General features: G+C 46.8%; 1 pseudogene; it reads left to right on the top strand.

The window, feature by feature from the left end:
- Window positions 1–11,038: 11,038 nt before the first annotated feature.
- On the top strand, window positions 11,039–17,096 carry LOC120676476 (annotated as a pseudogene).
- Window positions 17,097–17,453: the final 357 nt, after the last annotated feature.

Raw genomic sequence — 17,453 nt, 5'->3', positions numbered from 1 at the left:
GTTCCACCCCAAGCACAAGTCACCCATGATCCACCCCAACAAGCATCCACGCATGTACCGCTAGTGAAGCATGGTCGTATCACCAAGGATCATCCAATTGACCAAATCATTGGTAGTCCTTCCAAGGGAGTAAGAACTCGCTCTAAGCATGCTTCATTTTGTGAACATTACTCGTTTGTTTCTTGTATTGAACCCAGTAGCATAGAGGAAGCGCTTGAGGACTCGGATTGGGTGATGGCCATGCAAGAAGAATTGAACAACTTCACCCGCAATGAAGTTTGGGTCCTCGAAGCTCCTCCAAAAGACAAGAACATCATCGGCACTAAGTGGGTCTTTCGGAACAAGCAAGATGAACATGGGGTGGTGATACGCAACAAAGCAAGACTTGTGGCAAAAGGGTTTTCTCAAGTCGAAGGTTTGGATTTTGGTGAAACTTTTGCTCCGGTCGCAAGACTTGAAGCTATCCGCATCCTTCTTGCTTACTCTTCACATCATAATATCAAGTTATATCAAATGGATGTGAAAAGTGCATTCTTAAATGGCGTTATTAACGAACTTGTTTATGTTGAGCAACCTCCCGGGCTTGAAGATCCGAGGAATCCTAACCATGTTTATAGGTTGCACAAGGCACTCTATGGGCTCAAACAAGCTCCAAGGGCTTGGTATGAGAGGCTTCGTGACTTTCTAATCATGCAAGGCTTCAAGATCGGGAGGGTGGACACCACATTGTTCACAAAAGACGTCAACGGGGATCTTTTCATTTGTCAAATTTATGTTGACGATATTATCTTTGGCTCAACTAATGATTCACTAAGCCATGAGTTTGCTACCATGATGTCTAGGGAATTCGAGATGTCCATGATTGGCGAATTGACCTTCTTCCTTGGTTTTCAAGTCAAACAATTGAAGGAAGGGACATTCATCCATCAAGAAAAATATACTAAAGATATCTTGAAGAAGTTCAAGATGGATGAGTGCAAGCCGATCAAGACTCCCATGGCAACCAATGGGCATCTCGACTTGGATGTGGACGGTAAATCGGTTGATCAATCCATCTATCGCTCTATGATAGGGTCTTTGCTTTACCTTACCGCATCTAGGCCCGATATAATGTTTAGTGTGTGCTTGTGTGCCCGCTTTCAAGCAAACCCGAAGGAATCACACCTCTCGGCTGTGAATAGGATCTTTCGATATCTCAAGCACACCCCAAGCATAGGCTTGTGGTACCCTAAAGGCGCTAGCTTAGATCTCTTGGGATACTCGGATTCGGATTTTGCCGGAAGCCATGTGGATCGCATGAGTACCTCCGGGGGTTGCCACTTGCTTGGGCGTTCTCTAGTTTCTTGGTCGAGTAAGAAGCAAAATTCCGTGGCTTTGTCCACCACGGAAGCGGAATATATAGCGGCCGGTGCATCTTGTGCCCAAATCCTATATATGAAGCAAACCCTTTTGGACTTTGGTGTGAAACTAGATAGGATACCACTCCTTTGTGACAATGAAAGTGCCGTAAAAATTGCCAAAAATCCGGTTCAACAGTCTCGCACAAAGCACATTGATATTCACCATCACTTCTTGTGTGATCACGAAGCTAAAGGAGACATATCTCTTCAAGGTGTGAGATCCGAGGAGCAATTGACAGATATTTTCACAACACCATTAGACGAGAGTACTTTTGTTAGGCTAAGGAATGAGCTTAATGTATTAGATGCGGCAAACGTCATGTAAGTTGCCTTGTCATATAGAAAAATGCATGCATATAGGACACTTGTCTAACCTTGTCAAGATAGTGATGAATATGGGTCTTACATGAGCCGGTGGTCTTCGTTTCGCTCATGGCATGAAGAATGGTTCATCATGAAGAAGCTTGCCAAGGGTTCAAACTTGACAAGATAGATTTAAATTTATGCAATGCATGTGCTTGTCATATAGAATGCATCCATGTTTAATTCTAGCTTTGCATTAGCATTGCATCATGTTAGTAGGATCACAAAGGAGCAAATCACACTTCGAGAAAGATATTCATGCTAAATATGATATATCATCTCTACAAGGGTGATAAGATCAATGTTGCGCTTTCATGCCTATTGAGTCATGTCCTATCGAACTTAAAGTTTCAATCTCTAAGTTCATAGGCAAAGTGGCTCATACATTTGGTTTTTGTGTTTAAACCTCGCTTGGTTCTTAATTTGGCTATGTTAATATAAAAGCATGCGAGCACTAAGTTGAGTGTTTGAGGGGTGAGGTTGTCTCTCGAAAATGGTCTAAATTGAGTGTTTATGGCTTTGGTTTTCTAAATTTGGATCAAAAGTAGAGTTTGTAGTTCAGCAGAAATTTTCCTTAACCACCGGTTAAACCGACGCTCGTGTTTTTCCCTGCATCGGTTCAACCGGTGCTTAAGTCTTCGTGGCTCGGTTTCTACATCGTCTCTGGAACAACCTCTGACCATTACACCGATGGCCACCGGTGCATCCGATGGTTGGCGGATGAACCGACGCCTCAGCATCGGTTCAACCGGTGCTACTGCGTGGAATTTTGGCCCTTGCAGTGTCTCTGGACCTTACTCCTGCCGTTGCACCGACGTCCGTCGGATGTTCCGATGCCTCAGGGATGGTTCTTCCGGTGCCCTCTGTTGACCACGTTTTCAACTCTCTCAGATCTGGTCAATGTTACACCGATGGTTTCTCCGATGCCTATTTCTCCGAACCGTCGGACCTTCCGGTGCTTTAGGGTTGGCGGGCTCGCTCGTCCTGTTTTGACTTAACCCTTCCGCGGGCCCCGCGCATCAGTCTCTATCTCCTTCTTCTACCTCACGAACCGACGCCCCCGCACCAGACGCCGCTCCGCCGCCGCTGCTCTACTGCGCCGCCGCCGCGCCCGTGCTCGCCACTCCAAGCCGCCGCCGCTGCCAGCTCCCTGCGCCGCCCACACGCCGCGTTCGCGCCACACCCGCGCCGCTCCAGCACCGTCCGCGCGCCACTGCCATCCACGTCCGGCGCCGCCACTCGCCTACACTGCCGCCGACATGTCCTCTTGGATCTCGCGCGAGTAGCCCCTCCTGCTCCACTCCACGCGCGAGCATTCGAGCCCTGTTCTGAGCTCTCTCCACCCTTGATTCGAGTGCACACAAGGTGTTCGAGGAATTGCCTCTTAGGCTGTTTCTTCGATTTCTTCCCTGATTTGCAAGGGTATGGCCTACACACTCTTTGGCATGTGAAGTTCTTTTGGTTCATCATCATTTGCACACATGCACATATACACACACACACACACCCATTCTTGATCCTGCAAATCCCTTTTTAGTGTGATGTTTCGACGGATAACCACTAGATTTCGTGCTTTAGGCTCATATCATTCCATGCTATGCCTCTATGAAAGATGGCTGGTGACAAGAAGGGCAAGGGTAAGATGGTTGTGCAGAAGAAGAAGAAGCGCACTCGTTAGGACCACGAGAGAGAGCAAGTTGAGGCAGTTGCAGATGCTGCAGATAGGCAGGGATCACTTCGGATCAGGGATCCTCAGACTCAGGGGGAGCCACAGCAGCAGTTACATCGTTCAGGACGTACTCGTCAGCCAGAGACAGCATAGACCACACCTGAGTCCCGCTCTCGTCCACGGACTCGAGGTGGTGGCACTCAGAGGGGAGCAGGTCATGCACAGCAGCAGCACACCAGCAGTGGCACTGAGACAGGAGGTCAGGACAGTGGTGAGGAGCTGCCCGAGGTTGAGTTATTGGATCTCAGGGGCATTCTAGGACCTAGGGTCAAGAGATTGAGATATGTGACCCCGGAGTAGTGGTTTCCCGAGCAGAGAGATGTTGGAGTTGATCGCTTTCACACTCTGCTCCAGGAGTCTTTTTACCACGTCTACTGCCAGTTAGATATCAAGATCAGTGAGCACAAGATGCTTCACTGGGTGGCGTTGCGTGTAGCAGAAGGTGGGATTCCTGTACTTCCTTTCTTCGAGAGAAATGATGGATTGCCTGCTCTACTCAATGAGAGGTCCAGATACATTCGAGAGTGGGTTCGAGTCTTCTACGCCACTCTGTTTATTGAGGAGGACCGGCAATTTATTGACTTTATGTTCCAGGAGAGGCATTATCATTTAACTCGAGCACGTTTGGCTACCCTGCTTGGTGTACAGATTGCCGAGGAGCCACACTACTTGCACTACATGGCCTATGGCAACACGGTGCCCCCTCGTCGCCCTCACGAGACTCTCTTCCCATCTGACGAGGAGGTCAATATTCTCTTTTAGCAGCCCTTCCTACCTGGCACACTGAGGACTCCGGACATGTTGACTCCAGTGGCACACTCTATCCACCTAGCTTTGAGGAAGAGTCTGTTGTACCGGATTGGATACAACGAGGGGATTACAGCTCTGCAGCAATGGCTCTTACTATACATCATGACAGGTCGTGACTTTGACCTTGTCGACTTCTTCATCTGTGAGCTAGAGGACGTGATCATGGATGGGATGACAGTTCACCGTCGTCACCCCTTCGCTCATTGGATCTGCTGGATACTTGCTCAGCTCAGTCAGAATGCACACATGGATGAGCTAGCGCAGTCGAGGACGTTCTTCAGCTTCTATTCACCTTCTGCTCCTCGAGACGGCCGCCGCGGTCCGAGAGGCCAGCGCCGAGCACAGCGGATTATGGATGAGCGTGTCTTGGCTGAGGGCAGAGTTGCAGACGATCCGACAGCAGCTGAGGATGCCTCACTAGCAGCAGCAGAGGCCCAGCTCCCACACTATCTAGTCACAGACTCAGAGGACTCAGAGGATGACGAGGAGTATATACCCACTGTTACTATTCCTCGAGGTGCCCATGATGATGAGGCAGGATCCTCCGGTGCAGCACGAGCCCCTGCTCCCCCAGTTACCTCTGCTCAGGTCACACAACTAGATTCTCTTGCAGCTATTCTTTCTCGGCTATCAGACCAGCAGGACAGATTTGCTGCAGCTCAGCTGAGTATGCAAGCCGAGCAGGCTCGCCAGCAGGAGGCACAGACTCTAGTCCTTGAGGGGATCCAACAGTAGCAGGAGGCCATGAGGCTACAGCTACAGCAGTAGTCCCAGATTCAGCAGCAGATGTTCACATTCTTCTCGAGATGCTTCGGTCAGCTATACCGTCACACTGGACTACCTGAGCCTCAGCTCCCTACACCCCAGCAGCTCCAGTTCGACCCCACAGCTCCTGCTCCACCTATTGGCGGCTTTGTGCAGACACCCTTGGCGTCCTTTTCGATGTCGCCTCTTCTTCAGACCGGGATGTTTTCCAGCCCTGCTGCTACTTCCACTTCTGCTCCGGCTCCTGCTCCACAGCCTAGTGTTTGGACTGCCGAGTAGCGTGCAGAGTTCCTTAGGCAGCAGCAGATTCTACACCAGCCCCAGCACCCCTCAGCTCAGTCACTCACGTTCGAGTCACCATCACAGCCTGAGGCGCTCCGTCCGTCCGTCGTGCGCCCCACTCAGCCAGACCTGACTCCCATCACGTCTGCCCCTCCGACGGACTCCACAGTCATCGCCGAGCCGGTTACTAACGCTACTCCAGCTACTTCTGCTGCTCCGACGACTCCGGTCGAGTAGAAGTCCTCTTCGGTCGACGACGACTGGACGGACGACGACGCCGACGACTCCGCCGCTCAGTTTTCCACCGGACCCAGCCTGAAGACCCTGCCTTCTCTAGCTCAGGGCTAGATCGCCTTCCTTTTTGGTGCTTTGTTGCCAAAGGGGGAGATAGATAGGGGGAGCTTGGTGGTTTGTGGCGTGATTGGATCTTCATGGATTTTGTGTATGGACATGTTTTTTGGTTTTTGTGTATGCTCTGTGTTGACATGTCCATACATGTGCTTTATTTCGAGTAATGCATGCTTGTTTTTCGCTTTCATTTTCATATCTTGTGTATCTCTACTTTGTGTTGTCATCAATCACCAAAAAGGGGGAGATTGAAGCGCATCTAGGCCGATAGATGCTAATGGTAAGTTTCGGTGATTAATGACAACCGTATGCGACTAACGTGTGTTTTAAAGGAAAAATCAATGACTGGATTAGTCTCATATGAAATATGAAAGGAGACCCCTCAATTCGAAACAATCATGCGTGCCAAGGACTCAATTTGAAAGATTAATGACCTTTCTAGTCTCAAGTGTCACAAGGAGACGAAGGACACTTGATTTAGCTAGGTTTTATAGTTTCTAGTTCTTGATCGTACTATTAAGAGGGGTTCATGAGTTAGTAGCTTGATCAAAATTGAGTTGGCCTTAGAAATCTTGCACACTCGCTCAAAAACAGTCTAAGATGTTCAATAGAAGTTAACACAACACTTGGAAGAAGAAACAATCGAAGTTACATTCAAATCCAAGTCAATTTAGTTGAAAACAAAGAAAAACAGCAGCACCGGTGCAATGGAAGTATTTTGTTCTAGAGAGTATGTTTTGGTGGACCTCAACTCCTCTTCAGCACCGGTTGAACCGACGCTTCGGAATCAAAGCACCGGTGCATTGAATGTACTATGTTCCAGAGAGCTTGTTTGAGTTGATCAGTGAACCTCTTCAGCACCGGTTGAACCGATGCCTCTGCGGAGCATGCACCGGTGCAATGACGTAAGCCTGGATACTGTGTCAGAAACCCCAATGGCTACTAATTGGACACAGAGAGACCGGTTGAACCGACGCCTCAAATCTGTAACCCGTCGGTTCTTCCGGTGGTCACGGTTTTTCTGCAGTAAACTTCCAACGGCTATGTGACCTCCTCCACTCTATATAAGGGTACCCCCTGGCTCATTTCAGTTGCCTTTGACACCTTGAAAACCTGAGGCCACCCTTGAGAAGAAGAGAAAGTGCTTTGAGCAAAAGAGAGAAGATCTAGTACTTTGTTTGTGCTTCAACCTTGAAGAATTCATCCTTTACAAGTGTAGCAAGTGTGCTTGAGCTAGGGCCAACTGAGTGTAGGTCAAGTGAAGGCTTAGGAGCTTGTCTTGGTGATTGGCATCACCTAGACGATCTTGGTGATTGAAGGTGTTTCTTCCGGAGCTTGCGAAGGATTGTGGGAGCCCGAAGAAGTTTGTACGTGGCTTGAGCTCCACCACGCCGGGATGGTGAATGGAGACTCTTAGTGAGCGCCCAAGTCTCGGTGACATGGGATGTGACAAGACTCTTAGTGAGTGTCACAACGTGGATTAGGGGTGTGAGCCAACACATCGACACCACGGGAAAAAATCCGGTTGTCTCTTGCCCACTCTTTCATTTCAAGCACTTACTTTCATGCAATTATTCATGTGCTTGACCTTAGAGATCATAACTTAGCTCTACTTTTCTTAGTTTCTTATCTTTGTTAGCTTGTGTAGTTTGCTTAGTTAGCCGGTTGGTGAATTGAGCCTTACTAGCATTGCATAGGTTAATGTTGCTTTAATTGTTTTAGAAATTTGAAAAAGGCCCCATTCACCCCCCTCTTGGTCCATCGATCCTTACAATTGGTATGAGAGCCTCGTTGCTCATTTGGATCATTAGGCTTCACCGCCTAGAGCTATGGCTAAGATGGGAGGTTCGCCGCCTCACTTCGAGGGCAAGAACTTTGCCTATTGGAAAGTTCGTATGGCCGCATACATTGATGCGATTGCCCCCGAAGTGTGGTTGGCAACAAAGACCGGGTTCACCGGAACTCCCACCTCGGAGCAATTAAAATGGAATGCTAAGGCTAGAAATGCAATTTTCGAAGCCATTAGTGAGGAAGTCTTTGCTAGAGTAAATGGCATGGACTTAGCAAGTGATATATGGAAAGAGCTAATTGAAATTCATGAAGGCTCTACAAAAGTTCGTGAACAAAAATATCACTTGTTTAGAGCTAAGTATGATTCCTTTAAGATGCTAGCACGAAGGCCGGCCAAAGACCGCACCTTGGCCCTTCCTGAAGCATGTACGTGCATGTCTGACCCAAGACGGAGCCTTTGCTCTCCTAGGCGTTAAACCCGCCGCCGTTGCCACGCCGTCGCCGCGCCCACGCCGCAACGTCGCGTTAGCGGCGTGGCGACCTCGGCTTGACCCCGAACACACGATCGCACACACACGGACCTTGCTGCACCGGATTTGGAGGACTCCGCGCGAGATCTGAAGAGGATGACAAGTGGGACCAAGCTGTCAGCCGATGGATGAAAAATGGAAAAGGGAAGGAAGAGAAGAGGAGGAGTACGGGCCGGATCTAGCCCAGCAAGACCAAGAAGGAAAGAAGCCCAGCTCATCTTCGAGCCCGTTAACACGCTTTTTCTTTTCTTTTTCCTTTTACACAGCACCGACACGCGGGTCCCACCTGTCGGTGAGACCCGCCGACTGACCTGTGGACCCCCTGGACCGCGGACCGTTGACCATTGACCGGGTCAATGTTGACCTAGTCAACGCTGACGTCAGCATGGGCTATGCTGACGTTAGCACAGCCGACCCCTGGATGACGTCATGCCGATGTCATGGAGCATGCCACGTGGCACGCCCAGAGGCTGCCACGTGTCACTTACTTTCTTTTATGTTTTCCGAAATCCTTTATTAAGTTCTAGAAATACTTTTAGGCTTAGAAAAATCATAATAAATCAACCGTAACTCTGAAAATTATGAAATCAGTTTCATCATTCTTCTAAAATTATGACCTACACGTTAGAGTAGGAGTTGCCGTGTTTTGGATCTTCTATTAGGGAGTTTTATGCATCTTTGCACTTTGGCCCTTATGTTTAGCCATAATTACGAATAGGACCTGACGCCGAGGAGCTGACCGGAGACTAGGACTACCCCGACTTCCAGGAGTTCTACAAGGAGACGCCAGGTTCACGCCCATCCATGTTCTGAATACCTATTAGTCATTGCTTGCTAGATACGCTACGCTCCTAAATTGATTGATGAGATGAGCTTGCATGGCCATTTACTTACCGTATTCCTTGTTTTCCATACTTATCATTGTTATGATACATGCTATTGCTTCTATGAGTGAGATTTGGGGTATGGAAATATATGATATGATAGTCCTTACTTGCTGAAAGTTGCCTCCACACATATATAGGAGTTGGTGATTAGGTTACGGCGGGGGCGAGCGGACCCTTTCTTCGATCCTCGGATCGGGAGCCGGGGATTGTGCGTTAGGCGCGATCCTGAGAGCACCTGTAATGGGTGAAGTGCACCTGTGGCGGGTGCTAGACCGTTCCCGTGGGAACATAGTAGAGGTGTAGTAGAGGAGGCGATACCTGTGATGGGTATCGATTGCAGACTGTGTTGACGGAATGCTACTTTGGATGAAGACACTCGCCTCGGCCGGATTACGGACTTGACTTTGTGGCCCTAGTGACGGAACTATGTCAAACGTGCACACCACTTATCCTTTATGAGAGGGGACCCAGCCCGAGCTAGCTACGCGCGGCATCATACATGTAGGAGGATAGAGTTTCCGTGTCAGGGGTAATGGGCGAGACCCTGAGCCTCCGATCGCAGGATCCATGAGGATTCCATTCTAGATTGTTTCACTACCCCGGGCGACCTCTTGCGGGAGGACGCGCCCCAAACCGGGAGCAGGATGGTGTTGTAGCCGTTAGTTTCGTTGATTGGTGCCTCGGAGATAGTCGGAGTTGCTTGCCGGCTGGATTCGGGGCGAGTGGGTACATGTGTACAACCCCTGCAGGGTGAAAACTATACGTATAGCCACGTACTCGGTCATGTACAACTCTGGACCTGGCTCCACACTGTAGTTAGATCCACATATACTTTTCTATCTTCCTCTAGTCCACTTTCCTGCTCGGATAGCAGCTGAGGTGTGGGGAGAGGGTGTTCCCCCACTGAACTTGGGTAGTGTACTTTGTAGTGGAAGATAGGAGACCGGGAGTCCGGGATGCCGGAGCTGCCCGTGTTATATGGAGATTGGATGACTTATACTTATATTGCTTGCATAGGAAACCTTAGCCTATCCTTGGCATTACTTTTATACCTTCATGCATCCATATATACGCTCCATGCGGATACTGACATGAACCTATCCCGTCCTTGGGGATAGCTTGGGTAGATGCAGGGTCCGACTCGGAGTACGACATCAACAACGATGTGTGGTATAACTGAAGCAGTGCTACACTCAAGTTTGCTTGTGGAGGAGAAGGATCCAGATGGAGTCCAGCCTGAAGCTTAGCTACCGTTTCGCTTTCTGTTTGTGTCTCGATTAGCCCAACGGGCTTGTACTCGGAGATTCGTACTGTTGTCCCCGAATGCTGTAGTAAGTTAAACCCATGAATGTTCTGTAATCGATGGTATGACTTTATTTACTGCCTGAAATGAGTTCTGTATGTGATAGCGATTGATCCAGGAAATATCACGACGATACAAGGAGTCGGGTTGCCCTTTCGGGAACCCGGTTCGTTTCAATTGCCTCCAACCGCCGCCGCCCCTTCCTGCCGCGCCCACCGCCGCCTTGCTTGCCGCGCGCCACCGCCGCCTTGCTTGCCGCGCTTGCTGCCCGCAGTCCTGCCTCCCACCACCGCCTTGCCTGTCGCGCTTGCAGCCTGCGGTCCCTGCCTCCTACCGCCACCTTGGTTGCCGCGGCCACCGCCCCTGCCTCCCGCCGCCGCATGCCTAGCCACCGCAGCCCCTGCCCGCTGCACCGGCCGGTGCCCATGCCTGCCGCGCTTGCAGCCCGTGGTCCTTGCCTCCCACCGCCACCTTGGCTGCCGCGCCTGCCGCCCCTGCCTCCCGCCGCTGCCGCATGCCTAGCCACCGCCGCTGCCTATGTAGAGAGAGGAAGAGGAGGGGAGAAGAGAGAGTGACATGTGGGCCTATTTACAAGGGTAAAAATAGACTATTTACAACAAGTCAGCTGATTTTTGGAGTTGGAGTACTATAATAAGCTAAACACATAATAGATTCTTATTTTTATGGACTTAGTAGAGTGGAGATGAAAAATATAAAATTGCTACTCCGGAACTATTTTTCTAAAGCTGAAGTGGTCCCAAACAAACCTGAAAACCAATGCATTCTAACTGCCTGTGGATTTAAAGTAAGCAAGAAATCTGAAAACCAAGCGATCCATTCGATCCTGACAGAACGCTACCCACGCACCCGCAGGCTGCGCGCCTCCGAATCCACACGCTGCCCTCGTTGATCCGTCCAACCAGCCGCTTCCGGAGTCCGGATCCACCCTCTACCTCTCCGCCCTCCACCACTTCCCGTACTGCAATCCTACACACCGCACCCTGCAACTCCACGCACCATCCCCTTCTCGGCTTCTCTCCTGCCCTATACCCGCTGCATCCCTTCTCGCCTCCCAAATGGCCAAAACCACGCCGCATTTGTCGAGCTCTGCCCACAAATCTGCCTCTCCCATCGAGCTCTGCTCCAAACTCGCCGCATCCGTCAAGCTTCAGGCTCTCCGGTTCTCGGGTCTTGAGTACTGAGGTATAAAATGTACCCGAATTCCTCTGCGTAGCGTATTCTCCCATCAAGTATTTGCCTTCGAATCCCTTTGAACCATTGAGTCATGTGTGTGAACTTGTCTGCAGATACGTCAGTGTTTGGCAAATTCTCTTATTTTCTGTTATGCAAAATTGTGCTCATTTATGTGCCCAAAGCTTATTTGGAATTGGAAATTTATGTTTGCCAAATTCTCTTATTTTCTCTGTCATGCAAAATTATGCTCATTTATGTGCCCAAAGCTTATTTGGAATTGGAAGTTTATGCTTGGCGTTGCCCTCTAGATCTAATGATTTTTTTTTTTTGACACGGGAAAGATTGCAGCTTTCCATCCTCCCCCCACCAACGATGTTTGCACCACCGATAAGTGATGTGTTCCCTGCTCACCCCTCAACGCCCAGCTGACCCGCGAACAAACCTGCTTCCAAAGCCTCTCATGCCCCCATAAGTGCGTGCAAAATCCTAACTTTTTGCTTCTAATTTTCTGGTGCTGGATCCTGATTCCTCATGCGCCCTTTTCACTGGAAATGCACAGCTGTAAGCATGAATTGCTAGATTCCACTTAGATGGGTTAAACGCTAGATTTCACTGAAAGCAAACAGAAATTTAATTGGCTAACTGTATGCCATCTACAGATTTTATATCCACTTGCCACTTTTATTCCAACCGCTCTGAAATTTATGAACTAACAATTTGTGATTAGTTGTTTAGCTAGATTTTGGAAAAGCTCTTGTGCAACGATGGCTATGTTTTGCGAAAGCTGCTCTCATGTACTTGGTTTTTCAAAACTGATGGTAACAATCTTGAGCAAAAACTGATATAATGTATGCAGTTCCATTACTATATCTTGTGTTTCAGCAAACAACTTGCAGTTTGTGTAGTCTGATATGAATATAATGAAGTGCACATGTGGTTTAGGCGTATGTTGCATGGTCTGATATGTCATAGGAGTGTTTCAATTATTGGTTCATTTGTGAAAATCAATGTTTTGTGCCGGTGTTAAACTATATATGCTGGGTCTAGCTAGCTAGATTTTAAAGTGCTAGTGAACGGGTGCCTAGCTGGATTGGTTAGGTGGGCTCAGCAGCACTCCTTGTGTGTTTGGGGGGGGGGGGGGGGGGGCTTACCCGTCGCAGGTCGAGTTTTTTAGATTTTAAAGTGCTAGAGCAGGTACGCAGTTCAGCTACATAAAGAAACTGAAAACAATAAAAATATTGCTGAGTTCATCTTTGTGTCCATTTAAGTACAAATACAAATAAACCAAAGGTTTTGTACAACAAGTCAAGTTAGCATAACCCAGCCTGAGCTACACAGCAACACCCCCTCCTTTTCACACACACACACACAGAACAAAAATCTAGATTACATTCGCGCCACGGACAAAATCGAGAAACCACGACCTGGGACCACTGTTTTTTTTTTCTCGAACACGCAGGAGAGCTGCGTATCTTTGTATTAAGAGAGTGAGAGTTTGGTCCAATTACATAATACAGCGCTGCACCTTGGACCAGAGTACGGGCTAAAGAAGTTTCAACAATAAACTATTACAAGACAAAGTAGTAGGGCCTGACCACCACAACACTAAGCTAAGTCTGAGTTAGCGCCCTCCCTGACACTAGGGCAGCAAGCCCTTTAGCCCCAGAAAATTGCCAAAGCTGAAACTCACCCTTGTAATTATGGAGTGCTTGCTGTAGATTTGGGGATACCCCATCAAACACGCAAGCATTTCTGTGTTTCTACAGTGTCCAGGCACCAAGAATGCACATCGAATTGAAACCTTTCTTAAGCTGCTTTGGAACTTTTTTCCACGACCTTCTCCACCATTCTGCAAAAGAGCTGACAGTCCGGCTGGGCATCAAATGGGCTAAATTCAGTGGCTGTAGGACAGAAAACCAAAACTGTCTTGCAAATACACACGAAGTGAGGAGATGCTGAACTGTCTCATCGGCTTGATCAGAGAAGGGGCATCGTACCGGATGGGGGAGGCCCCTTTTTTGCAGTCTGTCAGCTGTCCAACAGCGATTCCTGATTGCAAGCCATATAAATGTCTTACATTTGCTAGGAGCCCAAGATTTCCACCTGGGACCACTGTTAAACTGTCAGGGTCAGTGACCTAGTAGTAAGGAGATCCTAGAGCTTAGTAGCACCTGCCTGCCCCTGGGACCACCAAACCTAAACTGTCAGGGTCAGTGACCTAGTAAGGAGATCCTGGAGCTTAGTAGCACCTGCCATACACGGTAAAGGCATAAACTGTTATATTCATGTTAATTGCTGCAAATGGAAGTTGCCTACCTTCTCTATGTTCATCAATTGGTCGGCATATTTCCTTTCATCACTGTTATCCACAGTATGCATATCTCTAAAAATGTTATGGGCTTATGGCTGCTACTGCTAATATTCAAGGGTCCTTTATGTTCTGTCATTACTGTTCTGAAAAATGTGACATTTGCAGCTAGTTGCATTCAGCTAATTTTGTGAGGATCAAGAACCTTGTGTGCAAGAAGTTAATGCCACTTTCCCTTCTTTTGTATCTATTTGCACCTTTTCGTTCTTGAGTTATTGTGCGTCATGGGATGTATTTTCTGACTGCCATGTACTGAAATTTCGAACGTTGCCAATAGTTGACTGTATGCTTGTTTACCATGTTAAATAAATTGTTTTCAAAGTTACCACCTGGACACTTAAATTCTGTGGTTATGATCTGAAAGCTAACACCTGGACACTTTTAGTTTGGTTTATAACTTTTCTTCTTAATATATTGATGTGCAGTTCTCCTGCGCGTTTGAGATTTATAACTTGCTAATGTATTATACTTCTCACAGGCAACACATACAACTCTTCGAAGCAAACTTTTACACATACCCAGATTGGAACCTGAGTTATAGCTGGTACTGTCCTTTGCCACAACAGCATCACTATCAAAACATGGTAAGTACCCTGACAAGTATTTTCTCGTTGTACTGGTGCTGTGTAAGTGGCTGGCTGATGTGGTTGCATACTTGAAATACTATTGGGTATAATGTGGAGATCATGCATTGGTAGTATTTGCTGTAATACTTAGTTCTGCACACATATTTCATGCTATAATCTATATCAGCTATTGACTTGTTGATTTACTTCCTGCTAGTGTGTTAGGATGTGGGGTGGATGTTAGTTAAATTAAGTTCTATATTTAATTTTGACTTGCAGTCTCGAAGCTATAGTGTTGAATCTTGGAGTTTACTGAATGAATCCATGTCACGCTCTGTTGTTCAATTGGCTGTTTGCAAAGGAGATCGCATGTTACCAGTACACTTTGGAACTGGAATTATACTGTGTTATGTTCCCAGTCCCTCCTGTATTGCCATACTTACAACAGTGACTTGTGCTGAGAATCGTGAGAAGGGTGAAGAGGATGATGAAGAAAAGAAAAAGGATGATTACAAGACTTTTGTTAAATTTGGTGATTTTGAGGAAAAAAGGGCATTTGTTTTCCTAAAAGATTCAATCCTTACTGTATTAGTTGCTCCTATGCCTGGTGGATACGAGAAGAACATTATACCACTTGATGGTGAATCATTCTATGAGACAAATATTAACAAGTCAGAACCAGTATGGGTAGTTGGATGCTTCTCGAAGGCCTTGGAGAAAGTTATTCCTCCTGGATATGTTAGGTAACATTCGAGGCCAGATTGCACTTTTCTGATCCAGATTTGTGATTTTTTTCATCATCTGTGATTTTTCTGTCATTCCAAATCCCAGGATCAACTGATCAACTGGGATAACATTACCATTTGTAGGACCAAATAGTGTTTTATAGTAATTAGTACCATGTTCAAGTAGTAAAAAAAAATCTCCTTGCAATGAAGAAAGAAATAGTGTTTGATCTCTTTCAGCCATTGGAAGTTCTATGGAAGTAATGTGTGTTATTCTCCATGAAACAAAGTTTCATTAGATCTTTTTAACTGATTTAGTCCTTCCAGTACAGCCATCTGCTCACTCTTCAACTGGGCCCTATAACTGAATTGATAATATTTCAATATTATATCTTCCTCAGCTTGTTCCAAGAACCTAAGCTCATTTTGTATGAATTGTTTACGCTTTTGCTTCTCACCTTGGATATTAAAGCCACATCCATTAAAGTATTGCTTAAATATTTTCAATTTCTGGATCCTGTCAAAAGCTATTAGAGCTTGACAGGGTTTATTTCAGATATAGTGGACAGTACTTACAAAGTCTGGATGGGATAGCCAGGCCAACTCAAACCTGAAACCCAAATGTTCAAGGATTGATTAGTGCAATTGGAGAGGATCAAAGGGTTGAATTCCTATCAATCTTTGCTGATAAGAAATCTGTCTAATTTGTTCAAGGTAGGATCTGGAGTTCTGGACATCTGGTTAATTATTTGACTTGTGTATTTCCCCCTGTCATGCTAACTTCGACCAGTTATGCCAGTGTTGTCACGAAACAATCTACCTCTGGCTTTTTCTCAGACGAATGTATACATCTTTATTCCTGCTACAGAAGTGAGCAAGTTCAGTTTAGGAAGTATCTTTTCTCTCTTCTTGGGCTGCCCCTTTGGCTATTACCAGGTTCCATTTAACTCTTTGATGTTTATCCCTGACATTCAGCTGAGCTGGAGCATAAACCCATCCTTATAAAGGACCCAACATCCAGAAATTCAATGTTTATGCCAACCAAAATCCCTCCAGATTTACCTCTAGAAGGAATCCATTTCCACAAATTAGATTGAACGGGATCAATCTCTTTAAGAACATTGTCATCCAGATCATTTGGCATGGCTTCCTGCAAGCCAATAAAATGGAATTTCTGTTCAAGAATGAGGTTTTTGAGAAAAGAGGACACCTTTTTTTTACGCCCCTACAATTTCATGAGGCCATTCATTATTAACCCCTTTTCCTCCCTTTTCTGATCGGGCTGGGGGAGATCAATGTTTCCTTGATCAGTACCCGTCCTATCCTTCTTGCGTATTGGTGATGCTGACAGAACTTATTAACTTTTTTCCCTCACTTCAGTACCTGTGATGTTGAGAAGGTTGTGAGGGATGAATTAGTACAGACTTTCGCACATTCGTGTCCCATTGGCGATGGTCTTATTGGAGCCCCGTCATAAATCGGTTTGGCAGAATCATTGGACTTAATGTTGCCTCAACGGGTGAAACTGCAAGACTGAATTTTGCATTGACGTTTGAAGAGATGAAGAATGAGCTGGCTTGCCTACTTGATGGAAAGGATGATAAGGTGATTTATTTATATATTGTCATATTGGTGCATGTAAATTTATCGGTTTGTAGTGATAACCTGTATTGGTTATAATCTGTAGAAGCCAATGTCAAGCCTTGTGGGGATGCTCAGGGTAAAGTTGCTTGGCTTTCTAGATCGATTGAAACCAGTGAAGAAGAAAACTGATGGTGCTAGTTCCTCTTCGGCAACAGCAAACTGAGTGTATGATACATAGAACCCATTTTGTCTGTTTTGATATTTTATTCTCAAACTAAAATGAAATATGGTTTTCTTGATGGTGTAGTTTGGTGTCTTGGGCTATTTTATTTTTGTACTAATAAACTGATTGCATTCTTATTGTAGTACTAATTATCTGCACAACTTGTGATCACAAATTGAAGTTAGACATTTGCAACATATTTGTGCTACATTATAGTATCGGTTACTATTATGAGCGATCAACAATTCAACATGTGATAATTATGTTTTGACATTTGCAGACACTTGTATCTTGGCTTGCTAGCTGAGTTTACCAGAAGACAGAAGCGTTGCATACATAGTTCTTAAGGCGTCGCCTAGTCGTCGCCTAGGCGATGAGGCGCTCCAAGGCTCCAAGGCGTCCTGGACGCCTTGCCTAATTCATGTCAGGAAGGGATGGAGGGAGGGAGAAGGGAGAAAGAGGACGAAAACCGATCAGCGATAGCAAGATGATGTTGTACCTGCCGTCTCCGACAGTGCTGCACCTGGGCAGCACCGCCTCCGCGCCGTCCGGCAGGGAGGAGGAGCGGCGGCGCCATAGCTCCAT

This window comes from Panicum virgatum, chromosome 2K, assembly GCF_016808335.1.
Source record: "Panicum virgatum strain AP13 chromosome 2K, P.virgatum_v5, whole genome shotgun sequence".
Lineage (NCBI taxonomy): Eukaryota > Viridiplantae > Streptophyta > Magnoliopsida > Poales > Poaceae > Panicum > Panicum virgatum.
This window is presented reverse-complemented; position numbering and strand designations above follow the sequence as displayed.